This window comes from Canis lupus, chromosome 6 (genome assembly GCF_011100685.1).
Source record: "Canis lupus familiaris isolate Mischka breed German Shepherd chromosome 6, alternate assembly UU_Cfam_GSD_1.0, whole genome shotgun sequence".
NCBI lineage: Eukaryota > Metazoa > Chordata > Mammalia > Carnivora > Canidae > Canis > Canis lupus.
In genome coordinates this window covers 61,242,133-61,257,009 of record NC_049227.1, presented here as the reverse complement: position 1 = coordinate 61,257,009, position 14,877 = coordinate 61,242,133, and the positions used below count along the sequence as shown (strand labels likewise).

Sequence of the window (14,877 nt, the reverse complement as noted above, 5' to 3'; positions counted from 1 at the left end):
GATAAACGTTGATGAAACAGTAATGAAAATCAAAGTGAAACTGTGATGCTTATTTACAAGTTATGCTTTATATTCCAGAGCCTTGCAGGCAGACTGCTCCGGTTCAGATGCCGGGTCCACCACCTATTTAGCTGTGTGACTTTGGATAAATTACACAACCTCTCTGAATACCAACCATCTAGGGCTGTTTAAGTATAACTCGAGTTAATATATATAAAGCACTTAGTGTCCTGGCAGGCAGTAAATGCTGTATAAAAGTTTCTAAGATGGCTCTGAAACAGCTATTACAAAATATCAGAGATTCTCCAAAGCAGGGATTATTAGTATGATTAGGATACTGGAAAGTGATTTAACAAGAGCAAAATACTCCCTTCCTACCCCCAAAAGAAAACAAAACCAAAACCAAAGGAACACTGAGGAATGAATACTGCTGTCTTTTTGGGTTTCCCAAGGAAGTCAATCTGAAACGTAAACTTATTTGAAATTATCACCCTAACTTCAGCTTCCTAGGGGTTTGGCAAAATTTCCAAGATTAAGATGCACATAAGAGGCAATCAACTATCTAGTGTCTGTTGACTTTTCTATGTTAAAAGGCTTGGATTCATCTATTACTACACTTGTCATTTTAAGAACCATAGTAAATTAGTAAATAAGTTGAAATATAACTTTCTTATTTGTGGGAAAGATAACTTGCTTGCTGGACTTTGCTGGATTTGCACAAACATGAACTCTTTCTGTGTATCCTATCCAGTGCATCTGTGCATGTGGAGTTACGGGCTTAGAATAGACATTAATTGATTCTTTCCCAAAGAACAACCAGTAATAAAGTGTCTCAATTCCACAGTTCTAGTCTGATCAAATGGTTAACAGGTTGCCAAACCAGAAGCATGAGAAGGGGTGAGTACAGATAGTAGGGCAGCGGAATCTCAGGTAGAAGTCAGGCGCAGGCCCATTGTCATTGAGGTGGCCCATTTATGGGGTCCTGGCAGTCGATAATTGGCTTTACCATGTCAGTTTTGACATGACTCATGAGAAAGCCCAGACTATTTTAAAGGCCAGTCCTGACACTTTTATTAAATTATAAAATGGTCTCCTAATTATTTAACTAAAATTCTCCTTTGGTGCCCCCTCCCCAAACTCTTCTGCTCAGCACAGGCTTCCCTGGTGACCAGCCCTCTGATCATATCAGAAGACCTACTACTTTCTCACATTCTATGCTGTATCCCAGTTGGATACAGGCTGAATAAAAATATGCTTTCTGGTCCTCACACTTAGTTTATATGAGTGAATGCTGATGGAAATGGGTAAGTAAATAGTTTTTAAGTGCAGGAGATCAAATTACTTCCTTCACAACTTGAAGTTCTTGACAGCTCTAGCAATACTAGGCTTTTTTTAAAAAAACATGTTAAAGTGGGTTGATCTTTACCTAGCCTTACAGCAGATTGCCACATTGTCAGCTTTCAATATATTATTTTTTGAAAAAAAATTAAGTTTTTGATTCATTTTGAGGAAAAATTTCTCAAGCTCAGAAAACTTAAAACCGTGGAAATCTGTAAATGCTTTTTGAGTTCTACAGAATAAGGGACAGAACTTTGCTTAGGTGGGAACTAATTTAGTTGCTTTTATTTTGTTATTTTAGTTATTTTTTTTTTTTTTTATGGAATGCTTCATGAATTTGCATGTCATCCTTGCGCAGGAGCCATGCTAATCTTCTCTGTATCATTCCAATGTTAGTATATGTGCTACTGAAGCGAGCACTGGTTGCTTTTAGCTAAACAATTAATTCTTACTGGTTGTTTCCTGTGTGTCCAATAACCTTTATATGTTAGTACCAAGAATTCAAATTTTGTTAAACTTTGCTCATTAAACGACTTTGCCCAAAGGGACTTGGTTTCCCAGGTTTAAATTCCCCTGTTATATTTTCTCATTATATACTTATCCTTCACAGCATGTAACACAGTATTGAGCAATGTATTTGTGTAATTATTTGTTTAACGCCTGTCTTTATGGATAGACAAAAAGCTCTGTCATGATAGGGGCTGGGTCTGTGTGGCTCACTGTTATAGACTCAGTTTTCCCACAGGAACACGCACAGAGTAGGCGCTCCAAGAGTTTGTTGAATCAACAGATACTTACTAGTAAATTTTCTGTGCTTATTCTTCTTAGTAGTAACTAAGTATCTATCATATACATTCCCCTTGAAGTTTTTTTTTTATTTTTTACTTTTAAATTATACATATATATTTGTAATGGTTATATTTGTATATTATATATATATATATATTTTTTTTAATGGTTAAAATATTCAAACTTGTATGAATGGGAAGTGGAAGAAAAGCAAAATTTATCCTCACTGCCCTTCACTGATGTCCAAAGATTTCCAAAGTTAATGACTTTAATTGTTTCACTTTTGAGCTCTTCTGGTATTTACCATCATATTTCTAAAGAATACATCATATTCTTGATTTTCTTAAGACTTCAGGTAGTATCTGTAGATTTCCGGATGAAAGATGCCAAATTTCATACACTCATACTTTTACTTTCTCCTTTCTCCCCTATGCTCCTTTAAATTCAGGGTTTTGTTGTTGTTTTTTTGTTTTGTTTTCATTTTTCTATTAACTGTCTTTGTTACTTAACATTGTACTTAACATATGATTTTCTTTCTTTTTTCTTTTTTGTTTTAAATTGGAGTTCAATTTGCCAACATTTAGCATAACATCCAGTGCTTATCCTGCCAAGCGGCCCCCTCAGTGCCCATCACCCAGTCACCCCAACCCCCTGCCCACCTCCACTTCCACTACCCCTTGTTCGTTTCCCAAAATTAGGTGTCTCTCATGTTTTGTCACCCTCACTGATATTTTCACTCATCCTCTCTCCTTTCCCTTTATTCCCTTTCGCTAATTTTTATATTTCCTAAATGAATGAGACCATATAATGTTTGTCCTTTTCCAATTGACTTATTTCACTCAGCATAACACCCTCCAGGTCCATCCACGTCGAAGCAAATGGTGGGTATTTGTCATTTCTAATGGCTGAGTAATATTCCATTGTATACATAGACCACATCTTCTTTATCCAGTCATCTTTTGATGGACACCGAGGCTCCTAACCTATGATTTTCAATCACCACTTAGGACAGGCTCTATTTTCCCTGTATTAGGTGAGATGAAGAAATCAGTGTGCCTATATTTTCTTTTTTTCTTCCTCCCTGCTGACTTCTGTCAAATCAATGGTTATATTTTACATTTTTTTTTAGTTTAAAGCAATTTACCTGCAAGCATTATTATTTTAATAATTTACTTATAGATTGTACCATTACATTTCTTTCTGTATCCAGTGTCTTTCAAATGTTCTCTATAGTTTTACTTGAAAATAATATCTGATATATATATCAACAACTGCTCAAAATGATGTCATATTTTAGTTTGCCTCATATTTTACCATGACTTTCTTTTACATTTATTTTAATATGCACACTGCCATCCTCAATCCACCTCCAGTTTTATTTATGTATGTATTTTTTCTTCATAAAGCCCTCTGGTTTCTTTCTATTTTCTATTCATTACTTTTTGGGCCTACTGATCATTATGAGATTTCTTTCATTGTACCTGTGGATTGGATTAAACTGTTCTTAGACTCCTTTTATTCCTCTTTCTTCAATTATTTTTTTCATATTACTGGAGTCTGTCCTCATATTTTCCTTAAAAAAGATGGATGAGGGGCACCTGGGTAACTCAGTTAAGCATCTGTCTCTTAGTTTCTGCTCAGGTCATGATCTCAGGGTCATGAGATCCAGCCCTGCATTGGGCTCTAGGCTCAGTGTGGAGCTTACTTGAGATGCTCTCTCTTTCTCTCCCACCCACCCCTCCTCCTGCTCACAGTACTTACTCTCTCCCACAAATAATAAATAAATAAATAAAATCTTTAAAAAAGTAATAAAAAAGGTACATGTACAATGAACTATTTGACTTCTTTATGTCTAAAATGCCTTTATCATTCACTTAAATTTTATTTATAATTGCTTTCGATGCAGTATTCTAGGTTTAAAGTTGCTTTACAAGCTTTTAAGAGCTGGTGATGTTGGTAAGGCATTGATGTCGATCTGATGGTCATTCCTTTTTAGCACTTTTTATTTCTCTCTCTTTGAAATCTTTTGGAATTTTTCTCTTCAGCTTAGTTCTGAAATTTTGCAAGTATGTAACTAAAGCATTTTTGTCCAGTTGACATTTGGTGGGGCTTGCCAATTGTTGGGTTGATATTTTTCCCATCTCCAGGAAATGGTCTTCATCTATTTTCTTTTGTTATTTCTTTGATTATTTCAACTCCTTCACTGTTTATGTTGTCTTCCTCCAAACCATGTAAGACCTCTGGATTTATGCTTTATATCATTGCTTTTTCAAGTTTTAATGCATGCGATTTACCTACACATCTTTTGAAAGTGAAGAATCTGAGTCAGTAAGTCTTAAGTGAGGCCTGTGACTTTAATTTCTAATGAAATAGATGATGCTGATCCTGCTGGTGTGTGAATCACATTTTGAATAGTGAGGTTTTATATTTCTTGAAATAACTTTTTGTGCATTTTTTTCTTTTTTCCCCCCCTTTCCATTGTGGAATGTCTTATTAATTCCACTTCCACATTAAGTTTCAGTCTTTGCTTCTATCTGCTATGGTTTAGCTTGCAGTGTTTTATGTGATTATATATTTTTTAACTTTCAAGAATTCATAGCAGACTCTTTTATATTATAAATACAATATATTCTTGAAATTTTGAGGATACTTATTAGAAAATTTTAATGTTCTCTCTTATTCCTTCCATTACCACTGCTGCTTTGGTCGTCAATTTTTGTGTATTCACCTTTGTCTTTCTTTTTCTTCTACTTGATTTCCCTTAACTGTCTGGTAATCCCTCATTCATCATTAATTTGGGGATATAAAGGACTATATTATAAATATGCTTATATTTATAATAGCTAGCCTTCATATCCTTTGCAGTCGAATGGACCATTTTCCCCAAAAGGCCAGTGTTCTGAATGAGAGGGCTGCCTTTGGGCTCTGTGTCAAAGGGCGAACTCTATTGACAAGTAGCTTTTTCTTTTAGCACATTAACAGGCATGGGGTATCACAAATTGCCAATAAGCCAACTACTCCATATATAGAAGAAGAAGAGGGAGTCCTTCACACAGCTGTCCTGAAGATGGGCTTCCCATTACAAAACTTTATTGCTGCCTCTTAACAATTTCTTCTATCTGTACCTGTTTGGAGCCTCTCCAGAGATATTTTAAAGAAAATGAACCCCACCTCCATGACACCTCTTTTCTACGTGTGTATTTTAGGTTGCAATTTCTTCTGCTAGAGTTTATCTAACAACAGAATCCAAACTTCTTCCTATCTTCCCAGACTCTGTCATACTCTCTGGCCTGCTAATGTCATCCCCTTTACTCCTCCTCTTTTTTTTTTTTTTTTTGGATTGTTTCAACTGTCAAGGATTTATTTATTTTTTTATATATGAATTGTAATTTCAATGAGGATTTAGTATGGAAAGGAGGCAATACAGGGTCCTGTCCATCATCTTGAATTAAGAAACTATATGGCTATCTTAGAGCTGCTGTAAATGCTTATCTGAATCTGGCTAACACTCATCTGGCTGTTCACAAACAGACAGACCTAACTGTAAATAGGTAAATTCCCATACAAGTTCCCCAGACCTTGCTAATTATTCTTCATGGATCAAGTAGGATTTAATAGTGTTAAGGGCTTTGGATGATTTTAAATTGTTCTCTAAGCCTCTTGGCAGTCCCATGTGTGTACAGAATAGCGTGATCACAAAAGAAAGTAACTATAGAGAAGTACCTAACCTAAAAAGGCTAGGATAAAAATTAAAGTTAAAAAAGAACTTGAACTAGCCTACAATTTACTTTGGGGTGTTACATATTTTTATGTTAGTTGAGCTTGACCAATTCTACCTTGGATTTGCCAAGAAAATAATTGATGTAATCACAGAGCCAAGAATGATAACATGTGAAGATCTGTGGAGGATTGGCAGGACCCCAGATCACTGGGAAAAAGCCAATGGAATACCTATTTTTAAAAGGCAATAAAAAGTTGTTTGAGAATTAATGACCTTTAATAGAGTGAAAAAGCAGGCATACTGATTACCTTGACCCAAATAAGTTTTAGACAGTCTTACATAGTAATGGCAGTAATGAGTAGAGGAAATATATATTCATGTATTATATCAACATAACATTAAGTATCTAAAACTAGATAACTGTTTTTAATGTAAAAATATTAGAGTTTTATTTATTTTATTTATTGCTATCATTTTATTAGGATTAAGTCCATATCTTGTCAAACATCTAGGTAACTGAAGACATCTAGATTTTGGCCACATTTCTCTATTTTTGCATAAACATGCACTGTCGTGTATATGTTTCTAATAACATAGAAATATGATGTTAAATTGAAAATATTAACAGAGCCATTATTCAGAAGCCAAATCCTGTCTTGATAACATATAGGATATATGTTAAAATTTTGCATATATTACTGAAAACTGACGGTGCTGCCTTACTCTAGAATTTAAAATTAAATTCAAGATGATTTCAATAAACTAAGTCATTATTCTGAAATAACACAGAATAAATGCTGATATAAGTTTTTTTGATTAAGAAGGAAAAAAGAATCCTCACATTTTTGAAGTAGGGGATAACTATTAGACAATACTTAGGTAGAAGAAAAAGATGAGGAGTTCTTAGAGTACCCAAGTAGTAGTATCCACTGACTATAATTTGACAAAATTTTTCACACCTCTGGCCTTTGTCTATAATGCTTCCACTGCTGGGATCTATTTCTTTCCCCTCTTTATCTTTCAAATTTTCCATTGGCCCTTCCAGTCTGAACCCTGCAAAGCCTTTCTTGCTATATATTTTGAGTTAGTTTCTCTGTCTTCTGTGTCCCCTTGATATTTTGGAAATTGAGATACAATGAACATTTGTTGAGTGCCTACTACCTACTAGGCACTGCATCAGGAAATAATAACTATATCACAGGAGCATGACTGCAGAACAATGATCTTTCTGTAACCAATTAAAGAAGCTGAGGCCCTGAGAAGACACTTGAATCGCCCATGGCTACACGACTAGTAGATAGCAAGTAGATTTCTAAACTATATAATTACCATATAATCACTGGACAAGGCAGAAGAAGCATCTTATTTATCCTTCAATCTCAGTAGCAGCACACTGGCTGGCACATGGTCAGATGTAACAAGTAAATTAAGAAATAAATGGTGTAGTGGACTTGCATTAAAGGCAAGCTGGATTTAGGTTTAAGTAATTTACTTTTCTCATTTCTTAGAAGTAAGCATTCAATAGATACTCATTAACATTCCTACCTCCATGTTTTATGCTAATTTTGGTTTAGATAGAAGCATCATAATGTGTAGTGATGAACATATAGACAGTAAAAAAATAATAGGAAAGTAGGTGTGCTTAAGGTAGAAGTACAATGCTGATGGTTTTGTTCCCATGCTTCAGACATTGTTTAAAATGAATCAGTTCATTTTTTATTAGATATTTATTTATATTTAATGTGAATGAGTACTTCATCAATCATTATGGAAATAATAAAGTGTATAGACACAGTCCCTGCCTTCAGCATAAGACAGGCATATAAAAGAGGCATATACGCAATGACAATCCAAGGGAGTATGTGTTGGTGCTACAGAGTCAGTAAATAATGTGCCAAGTGACCAGGGGTAGGTCTCTGAAGAGTTGGTATGCAAGCCAGGCCTTTGACAGGGCCTCTTAGGTGATAGCGGTGCTCAGTGTTTGCTGAATGTTGAGTGGCATTTTCAAGGTTGAAGTTTAGGGAAAAAGAGTATTCACTCATTCATTTATTCACCCAATATATTTTTGAATGCATGCTAGATACCAGACATTCTCCTGGGCCCTAGGATATTGACTATTATCCCAGATATGGATCTTTCTTCAAATACAGCGTCATTGTGTTAGATTCTTAAATAATAATCAAATTTCAGGGTTGGGAAGGATCTTTAAAGGTCAAAGCTTTTGGTTCTAACTTCCAGAATAGTGGTAACTACCAGAGAATTAATATAAATGCTGGATTTTAAGCATGCATTTATCCCTCAGAAAATTTACCAAAACAGCTAAGAGAAAACCACAAATATGACCTAGTGCTCCCTCTCACATGCTTCCAGCTCCATGGCTCACCACTATAAGTGAGGAATTAAAGCTGCAACAAAAAATCAGCCATACTTTAAGAAATAAATTGACAGTCCTGATAAATCTTTTTTATTGATATTAGATACTAGCCACTAGTGCAGCAGGATCTGGGTAAATAAGTTTAAAAAGAATTTTCTGTCACATTGAGAGAATTCGAAAAATATTAAAACATACACATTACTTAGCCTAAGATGATCTGAAGACAATCACAAGAATATCATCTGTTAGCTCTGGTCATTCCCTTACTGAGTATGAGAATGACTGGCTCCATATGAGAGGGTTCCACTGCACTATAGACATTTTGAGAGAGGGTTAGTGGCTCTGAAACAAGAGGGATAGAAAGTCCCTGTTGGTTCTGAGGGTATCATTAAGAGAGTTCACAAAATTCGGCAAGAATCAAAATGTACATCCACTTGACTCGTCTCTGCCTATAGCCACGGTCCTGGATGTTGAGCTAGGAATGAACCCTCTAATTTCTTTTTACCATCAACATTTGTAAGACAAAGAGCAAAAGAGTCTTAGATGCCTCAAAACAAGACTTATCGAACAAAAATGATTTTGTAGAAATAAGTGTTCACTTCTTGACTGAAAACCTGCCACATTTCACATTAGCCTAATATGTCTTTAAAGCGATGAAGTACTTGACAACTGAAAAATGATTAACAAGGAGGAAAATGCATATTGAAATACTCATCTGTGGAGGGCCTCATAAGGGGAGGGGTGGGTATGTGAAGACCCAGGTTGCAATGCCTGTCTTGCCTTTCGGAATAATTGTATCGATTATTCTGGAGAGAACTGTTGAGGAAGAACACCGAAAGGAAGTATCCAGTTGACTTCATTTCTCTTTTGCTTTGTCATAGACCCACACAATGAATCTTCTAGCTCCTCTCTCCATCTTGTGGCTGTTTCCTCTTTCCTTTTGCCAGAAGAGCTGGCTCTGCGTGCCACCCTGGCCCCATGCTTCCCTTTCCCCCTGCACACCTAGGAGGTTATTCCTTTTCCCTCCTCCAACATCCAGAAAAGAGAAGCTCATTGCTTATGCTGCAATTTTGATAACCTAACTGGCAGAACAGTTATTCAAATTTTAAGCTTCTGAATGCAGCAAGATCAACCTGGCCTATCCACATAAATAATTTTGACACGATAAGTATGCGGGAGCGATGATAACCGATAAGTGAAGCAATTACCTTGCTTTTTTGGATTATATTAAATGAAGATTCTGATAGAGTAATGAAAAGAGACAAAGCAGACAAAAAGTCGGCTGCAGAGCTTTTGGGCACTGTGTTATCTCTATTATACCATATTGAAATAGAGAAGCTATCACCAATCATGCATTTCTATGTAACTTCTGGCTTCTAACAGTGAACAATGAATAAATTGTCACAAGACAGTAACTGATAAATTGGGATTGGCAGTGCTTTTTTAAAAAGCATAAATAAACTCACTAGTCACCTTTTTTTTTCTCAAAGCAGTTTTTAGGGGACTCCAAGAGAGGGGAATCCAGTGCATCCTATGTAACCTTCTGTTCCCTATCTCGACCCCAACCCCTTTGTTACCCCTGTTCTTTGTCTGGTACTCAGTTTTAAGGAATCAGGACTGGGTTCTGGCATTATCACCAAATTTCACCAATCTGTGGTCCTTCTGACCTGCCATGTGGCTTGACTGTCTGGAATTCACAGCGACATCAAGTTAGTTTACAAAGTTTACTTGGGGTGAAGCAAGTTTCACAAATAAGAGGAAGGATAAAATATGGACGGTTGGTTCTCTGAGCTCTGGGCTCCAGCAGAATGAAAGTTAACAGGCCTACAAAAGCTTTAATGATGGCCCCATCCTGAATTCGCAGATTGTTCTGAAACAGTATCCCCTTGTTGTAGGGAGTAGCAATAGGCACTGCTACCACTAGAAACCACTTACGTTAGACAGGGTTTTAGGTGTGAGCAAATGAAGTTTTCTAATGCGAATCGCTCTGGCAGTTTGTTGGTCTAATGATGACTTGTTTATTTATTTTTGTTTTCTTTTGAAGACCGTCCTTGGTATACGGGGGTATGGTTTAGGAATGTACAGAATTCAGTTGTTTTTACATTTACAGCATGAGCCACCTAAGCTAGTTATAGTGACGCATCATCCACCATGGTGTAGAGGCAGGGGCTTGAATGTGGAGGTAGAAGGACAGGGTTCAAGTCCCAAAGCCACCACTTACTCATGGCATGGCACTGAGTGAGTCGGTGTTACTTTGAGTGTCTCCTCTGTGAAATAGGACTCCCAGGATTTAAAGGAGTGCACGTTAGTGAAAGTGCTTTGCGAATGATTAGACACACTGCAAATGCTAGTGCTGACCTGCCTGGTGGATACCTTCAAGTTTCCGGGAAAGGACCAGGCCCACTGCTGCCATTGGTTTTATCAAGGCCAATGGCTTATAATGGCAGGGTCTGCTGCCTTCGTTCCATGAAACAAAGAGTGTGGGAATAAGCAGCATTAGTCTCCTGCTCCTACAGGCAGGATCATTTATTTCCTCTCTTGTTAAAAATGCAAAAGCCATTCACATGGCCACTTTTCAAAATGAAGGGGCCAATAAAGTTATTAAAAGCAAATCACATTTGATTAAATTATTATTATTATGGTGTTTAAAATAACATTTGTTCTGTTTATCAAGCTCCAGTCTTACTGCACTAGCAAAGAATTTGCCTTTAAAGATCAGAAAAACAAGGAACTGGAAAGGAAGCCCAGCGCCCGCACCAAAGACTGCATCCTTGGATCATTTTTCACGAGTCCTTTACAAGCCTGCACTGCTAGCGCTCAGCCCTCCAGACCAGTCATACAAGTTAACGACAGTGGGGTTGAGAGAATCAAAGAATGTGGGGGGAGACATGGCAGGAAGAGAAAAGGAAATGTTGACATTGCTAACCCCAAAGCAAGGTCTGCTTTTACATTTGCTTGGCAGTTCTTTCACTTTTATGACACATTTAGCTAGCTGACTTCACATAACCATTTGTTACTCATCCTGGTCTTCTTAAATGTATAATGTCTTCCCTACAATAAAAAAGATTGGTTGTTGGTGTCACTTGAAATAAAGGCAAAGTATATTTGTCAGTTTGTACATGGCCCATCAACCTTATCCCTCAATATTAGAAATCAGCAATTATGAAGTATATTGCAATGAGCTTTGCCACGATTGGTCATAACTGGAAAGACAGGGATTCATCAGATGTGGACCAGGTACCTGCCTCGTGGCACAGAGCCAGTTGTGATGACTGGTCAAGCATAGCAGCTCTACAGTTACTCCGCCTGCCAAATCTCTGCCAGCAGAGCAGCAGCAGCCCCCATGCCTCTTCCAGAACCCCCTGCCACCTAATAACTAAAACTTAATGGCTGGCATGCCTGGGCCTCCCTGTGCCCATTCTGATTGGTCAGTACCTATGTCCTACTCGTTGTTAAGTATTCGCATATCGTGGATATCTACTTAGAATTACAAAGTTAAGTAGACAAAATAGCTGTATTTCAGCCCATGGAAATGAACTTCTGTCTGCAGTCCTTAAATCGAGGTAAGCCTAACAGAATTCAAGCCGCCAAACTTAGGGACATATAATCCTTTTAATCTATGTATTGTCTTTATGCTTTTATGGGTTTCTCTGGGTATATTTGATTGATAAGGATATATGAGCTTTCCACTTTGGATGGGTATTAAACACATGGAGAAAACCCAAGGCATAGGGCTTTGGCACTTACTGACAAAGGTTTTTGCACCAGTCAGACACCTTTGCAAACCTCTTATGATATTATATCTTTGACAACTAACCTTAAATAACATGGGGTAGATCGAAAAAAATGGAGCTCCACTCAGTGCATGCCGTTTAGAAGAGCGCTGACGTATTTACAAGACCTGCCAAAGCTGTGCTAGGCCTGTTTATGTCCCAGGACCAAAATACGGTTTCCATAAAACCTAGAAAGTATTCTAAGATAGTCCAGGATTCCAACTGGTAACCCATTGCTTATGGACCATATCCTTTTTAAGCACTTGACTTTGGAAGAGGAATAAAAATGAGGGCTTCTGATGAGACAGTAACAAAGGCTCTGGCCACGACTGAGTGAGTGCATTTGGAGGTTTGAGCTCATGCACTAGGACAGCCCAGCATTTGCCACTGGATTGCATCCTTACTGAGTTCACCAGTATGGATTCCGTCACATGAAAAGCGGTGGCGTGGTGATGTTTCTGTGAGTAGGGCATAAGGAGTTAGGGGAGGTAGGCATATTCTCTCTCACACTATGGAGAGCGAACACACAGGTATATTCTCATTCCCATTCCCTTGAGGGTTCATGTTCCTTATCCCTAGTGTGTAGCACATAGTGGACATTTAGCAAATATTCATAGAAAAAATAAATATTCTCACAGATGAAATGTTAAGTTCTTTTTTCATACCTCATACTGGTTCTTCTCCTTGGAATGGTTTTCTTTTCAATCGCTTTATGCCAACTCCTTCTCATTCTTCATTTATTTATTCATCAAATATTTACTGAGTGCTTACTGTAAGCCAGGAACCATGTCAGGCACTGGGATCCAGCCCTGAACAAGACCTGGCTCAAAGGTCACTGCCTCTGAGAAGCATTCCCCAAGTCTCTTGAGCAGGAGTTGCCCTACCTCTAGGTCCCACATTATCTCTGCTGTTATTTATTACATTGCATTTTAATTAGCTGTGTCTAGTTCTTTCCCCAGTCTAAACAGATATTCTTGAAGATGATGATTGGATCTTGGTTATCACTATATTTTCACAGCCATTAAAACATTATTTGTGACTGAGGTAGATTGGTGACAAAAATGACTGAGTCTTCACATTTTCCTGCAGCCATGGCCTTTGTCACATGACCCCTTTAGCTCCGTTCATCGAGAGGCCAATCTTATTTCCCAATTCCTGGAATCTGGGTTAACCTTGTGCCTTGCTCTGGCCAACAGAACATGGCAAAAGTAATTCCAGTTCTGAGCTTGTATCTCAAGAAAGAATAAGCCTCATCTAGCCTGGTGGATGACAGGAGGCCCATAGCTTCATCACCTTTGGCCCCCCAGCTGCCTCACATGTGCATAAGGCTGTCCTACACCAGCAGCCCCACCAAATCACCAGTTGAACAAAAACATATGAACATGTCTTGTTAAGGTAAGGTCAGCCTTTCCCAGATCAGCCAACTGTCCAGCTGATCTACAAACTCATAAAAACTAATAAATACATATTGTCTGAAGCCATTCAGCTTTGGTGTGACTTGCTCTACAGCATTGGCTAACTGCTACGTCATTTTAAAACAAAATGTTTCTTACATATAAACAACCATAACAAAAGATTTTGTGTCCTCTTGACTAGAAAGTTTAGCATTTTTGGGAAAAGCAGTCAGCTCTTTATCTTTCTGCAGGTAGGTGCTGCCAACCTTGGCCCTGGTAGAGATTATGAACCCCTGAATGTCAGAGCTGGAAATAACCCAGTGGTCATCTTACTTATACCCCTCAATGTCTTGAAAAGGAAAGTGAGCCAAGAAAAGTGCTGTAACTTACTCAAGGTCACCCAGCCTCTTACCAAGTGCAGGTTCGACCGCAGTCTATTTTAGCATGGTATGGGAAGAAAACCGAGGGCCTCCACATCTACAACATGTTTCTTACCTCCCAACCAGGCTTTGATAACTGAAGTCTTCCATTTATCTTCTTTTTTTTTAAAAGGTACAGTTGCCACAAAGTGTTCATAAACATAGTCAAACTTAATGAGGAACATTATAAGCATCCAAGAACCAAGAAGGTTATCTAATTGCTTCAATTACTAAAGAAATGCAGTATGTGTATTTTCTTCTGCCCCATTTATAATGTGTTTGGACCCTCACTGCAGGCAAAACTGATGCCAAGAGTTCCCCAACAGCAGATGTGTGTTCACACATGCCCCCTCAGCTTGGAGCTTATTAATCTTACAAAACACCAATTTCTTAACTGGCCACATGATTATTCAACCCTGATTCAGAGGATATGATCACTCCTGAGGCTTGTTTGCTAGAGGAATTCCATTTGCTGCTGGATCACATGATTCTTGGAGGACCATAATCAAACAGTGCTTAGGCCCAGGAGCTCTTTGAGAAACATTATTTTCCATCGAGGAAACAAGCAACCTCATCCAAAAAGTATATTCTAGACTCTCACACTTTTGTGTTTGGCTTAGTAGAATATTATGTAAATCTTCTTTGCTGAGTAGGCAAAAAATCCATGGGTTAGTGATTGGGAGGGAAGAGCTGAGGACTGTGGTTGAAGCATCTGAGTGTTTTCCTGATGAAAATCAACAGGTCTAAATTTATAACAATCAACAGCTATGAAGACAAATCATTTGGTATCGATCTTCTCTTAATCAGAAATCAAACTGAACCTTATCTCCTGACAAAGTAAAATTAACTTTTTTTTGTTAATTACTGTAATTATCCTCTCCACATTTATTTTGACAGCAGGGTCAATGGTGGAAAACCATCTCCTTAAATTGCCTCTTGCCTATTATGAATTACAAATTCATATAATTTTGATACATGATTTTTTTTTTGCACATCCTTTGGGGCCTTTCACAACACATGATTTTTTCACTGAAAGTCCTTGGTGACTTAAAAATAAGGCAATGAAAAG

General features: G+C 37.7%; 1 non-coding gene across 1 annotated transcript; it reads right to left on the bottom strand.

The window, feature by feature from the left end:
- Positions 1 to 1,651: 1,651 nt before the first annotated feature.
- Positions 1,652 to 1,758, bottom strand: LOC119872453. The gene has a single exon (XR_005361525.1). It is a non-coding gene; the product is annotated as a U6 spliceosomal RNA (small nuclear RNA).
- Between the last annotated feature and the right edge of the window lie 13,119 nt (positions 1,759 to 14,877).